Consider the following 4,371-nt stretch of genomic DNA (forward strand, 5'->3'; position numbering starts at 1 on the left):
TATATATTCAGCAAATATAGAAATAAGGGAAAAGAAAAAAAAAAAAGCAAGGGTTTCGGATAGGAAGAGATAAATAATGATAAAATTATTAGATCATTATTTTCCAATTCCAAACAAGGACCATCACAAACTAGAAAAATAAAAAAAAGGGGGGGAGGTTAAAATTTTATGCTGCAATGCTCGGTTAATCAAACTTTAACCAGTAAGCCCCTTATGGATGGCTTCTGTTGCTGCTTCTTTCACATCGCACACCCAAATGCACTTCCGATCAATACAACCTGCCAACCTGCATCCTGGAGTAGAAGCAGCCGGGCAGTCCTTAGCGCTTTGGCAGTCCACTCCTCCATCTCCTTCCACTATGGGCTCTACCTTGTCAAAAACACACATGTAACCATGTGAGAGAGAGAGAGAGAGAGAGAGAGAGAGAGAGAGAGAGAGAGAGAGAGAGAGGAGGAGGAGGAGGAGGAGAAGAAGAAGACTAACGGGATGCCATAACCAAGAGTATGACCAAGGAAATCACCACCACCTTCATGACTGTCTTGAATTGGAGAACTGCAAGAGGTACAGATCTTAAAACGTGTTGGCCAGCCTAATTTAATGAGATGGCTCATGCCCAGTAAGGAAGGTAATTTAATATAGGTTGACACTCGCCAAATTTCATCCATAACGGGGTATCCATCCATTTGGTAATATCAATTAGGATAAGCATGAGATGGGCTGTCCCTGTACTACCATACCTATGATAATGGTAAACTCTGGATCATTGCTGGGCTGATTTGGTATGATATTTTTCATTTCTAATTAATTTTCATGAAATAATTAATACATAGATTTTAAAGTCGGTATATTTTAATTTAGGAGATCATAGATTTTCCCTTTCTAAAGTTGGTATATTTTAATTTAGGAGATCATAGATTTTCTCGATCTCTTTGGGAGAGGGCAGTGATGGTGGTGGTGGGGGTGGAGTGATTATTCTCTGTAGTGAGTGTGGCGGTGTGGTAAACATTAGATGGTTGAGAGCATTCGGACATGCGTCCCAAGGTCCTCTCGGCCATCCGATGCTCATAACACCACCACTAAGGGAGAAAGTTTGGTCCTGACAACCCGAACCCGCCCTGAGCCCGAACAGGGTTTAGGCCAAGTTTTTTGACCCTGAGGGCGGGTTAGGGTTGGGTTGGGTTAGGATTGAGGCCTCAACCTAGTCGAACCCGACCCAACCCGACCCAACTCGGCCCGAAATTTAACCTTGCATCTTTATAATAGAAATTAGGTCTCCAATAGGTATTTTATTTTATTTTTTATAATTTCTTAATATATGAGACATGAATGGAAAAAACATATCAATCAAGATTAATCCAACCATTATAGAAGCCGAGGTCGACCCAACCCAGGCCAACCCGACCCAACCCGACCCAACCCGGCCCTGATAGGGTCAATTAGGGCTGGGTTGGGTTGGTATGAACCCGGCAGGGTTGGGCCTAAACGTGAACCCGACAGTGTTGGGTTGGGCTTGGATTGAATTTTGAGGACCTAGGGTTGGGTTAGGGTTTTAAGAAACCCGGCCCAACCCAGCCCTGTTTCACCCCTAACCACTGCACTCATTGTAGAGGATGTTTTTGCGTGGGGGTAGACATATGGTGGGGGTGAGACTATTGGAGAAGAAACAACGGTGTTTTATTTATTTCTTGAAATTAAACTGCTTTCTCTATCAAATTAACCATGTGTTCATTAAAGAGCAAGAGTGAATGCAATTTTAATTTAAAAATTAAAAGAGCTTCTCATCTCATCTATCCAAAATTTCAATGAAATTTGATTTCAATTTCACTACAATACGGTACATAAATTAAACCAAATAACTACTGAAATAGAAATCACCTCATTAAATTAAAATAGAAATCATAACAAATCAACTTTAAGTATATATTTAAATTCAAGTGTACCAATTACTTGTATAACAATAGCACAACCAACAACGTACACTCCATGCTGACCAAGAATATGTTTCTACTCTGCCAGTGTAGGAAGATACCTTTATTATTTATTCAAAATTAAATCTATATTTAATGTGAGAGCTTCTATTGATTAATAATTACTTTACATAATCATTCTCTTTGTCCATAAAGGCTGATGGATTTTATTTTGAGAAAATTACGCCCCATTACACCTAAGGATGTGAATTTGAAACTGAAATCGTTTACCGAAATAGAACTGAGTCGTTTACATTGAAATCGCAAAACCGTTTAGTAAATGGTTTGGTTCTGGTTTCAAGTTTCAGGCCGATTAGCTAAACGGATTGAAACCGAACCGAGCCATTTAACCCGTTGGTTTACAGAATGGAAACCGTGAAAATTGAACCGTTTAAACCGTCAAAATCGATCTGATTAACCCGTTGAAAGACTAAATAAGATGGTTGCAAAATATCATTAGTATCTCATTTGATTCAAAGATTGAGTGCTGCAAGCCTGCAAGTAATTTTAGAGGTAGCTTGCTCATTGTTTGGAATGCCGATTAAATTGAGCCAACGCACTAAGTAGAATGTATACTGATAAAAATGCAATTTTTGCTTATACCATGGCATATTAAATATATATTTTCTAATATTATAACACATTAATTTTTTTTGGGGGGGAGGTAGGGAGAAGAAGAAAACACCTACTGTAAGCATTACTTACTGACTTGTTAGATGCGCCTGAGACTATTTCCTACCAAAATATTTTTTTTTGCTTAGTTGTTTGGTTGTTTTAACAAAACATAATGGTTTGCATTTCACATTTTCAAGATTGAATCGTTTATCACCAAAAGCAAATTTTAGTAAACATGCGAATAAACTAGCAAACCGATTGCTAACCATTTAGAAATCGTATGGAATAAACCGAAATCAAAACCGTGAAACCGAAACCTTTTAAAAACCGTGGAAACCGAGACCGTTTACTAAATGGTTACGGTTTCAGAAAGTGCAACTGTTTAGTAAATGGTGTTGTTTTGATTTCAGCCAAAATATATGTGAACTGGATCGAACCAAACAGTTTAAATTGAAACCAAACCGATTAACACCCTTAATTACACCCCATCATCTGTACTATGACTATATTACATCTATAATACACCTATGTTTTCAACAATTACACCTTCCCCTACATTTTAAAGTTTCTAGCAAGAAGATCCAGTCCATTCAGTTGTATCTATTAAGTGATAATGTCACCTAATACTAAACCATTTACTGGCCAAAATACCCTCACTATAGGGTGAGATTGCTTTTATATCCTTTGATTAAAACAAGATGTGAGAGATCTATAAATGGCTATACAAAGGAACTTGGCTTTATCTTTTACCTTTGGTTTCATCTTCAGCGTCGTCGAAATTGCGAAGGTGGAAGAAGGCAAAACCAATTAAAGCCATAAATCGGAGGTATTAACTATAAGCCAAAGGTATGCTCTTTAGTATGTTAAGCCGAACAAGCCATAAGCCTGAGGTATCCACGACGTAAGCCAAAGGTAGGCTCCTTAGCAAACTACTTAGCAAGTCATAAGCTTGAGGTAACATCAACTACAAGCTTAGCCCAAGGTACTTCCCCAGTGTGCGAAAGCCAAGTAAGATAAGCATGGGTAGCATCAAAAAAGCTTGAGGTCTCCAAACCTTGGGTCCATGAGCAAAGACCAAGATCCCTATGCCTTATGTCCATAAGCATGGTTCTCGACTCCTAATCTTTGGCCTCCAAGTAGGACAAGCCTCGACAGCTTTCACTTAAAACTAAAAGACAAGCCTATGAAATACAAAGTATAAACTTAAGGTGAACACCACAATACATTAAGCCGAGTAGCCAAAGCCTTGGTATCAGAGTCCTAATGACATCAACACTAAGCACCCGGACAAGAAAGATAAGCGGATTTGAGAAGAACATCATTCATTCCACACTAAAATAAACAGGAAAAGTTTACAAGAGAGAAAATGTCATATTAGAAATTAAGGAAATACAAAGATTAATTCTACATAGGGTCCTTTGGAGGTTTAACCATGAAGGATATGAGTACCACTTCCATAGCCTCCATAGTGATGATGGCCACTGTCTAATCAAAGGGAACTTCAAACTTCTCAGGAGCCTCTTTATCAGCTGCAACCATGGTCTCCACAGAGGCCGCCCTTTTATCCTCCTCCAGAATGATCGATGACACATTGGGAACTCTAGTTTTATCATTAATAGTAGGATTTTCCTCGGGAGAGGACGCGATGCTACTTGGAGATGGGTGCTCAAGCCCAAATTCCTTCAAAATTTGAAATCTTCTACAGAGCATTGAAGTAAAAATTGGAATGCACCTTAAAGACCTCATTCCTAGCAGTTTGCAACCTAATCATGTAAGATTCTATGTTGAC

The 4,371-nt window shown here is 38.7% G+C and overlaps 1 long non-coding RNA gene across 1 annotated transcript; it reads right to left on the reverse strand.

Moving 5' to 3' along the window:
- Nucleotides 1-74: 74 nt before the first annotated feature.
- Nucleotides 75-577, reverse strand: LOC122074083. Its single transcript, XR_006138952.1, has 2 exons — nucleotides 484-577; nucleotides 75-365 (listed from the first exon to the last, which is right to left on the reverse strand). It is a non-coding gene; the product is annotated as an uncharacterized LOC122074083 (long non-coding RNA).
- Between the last annotated feature and the right edge of the window lie 3,794 nt (nucleotides 578-4,371).

This window comes from Macadamia integrifolia, chromosome 1, assembly GCF_013358625.1.
Source record: "Macadamia integrifolia cultivar HAES 741 chromosome 1, SCU_Mint_v3, whole genome shotgun sequence".
NCBI classification, from domain to species: Eukaryota; Viridiplantae; Streptophyta; class Magnoliopsida; order Proteales; family Proteaceae; genus Macadamia; species Macadamia integrifolia.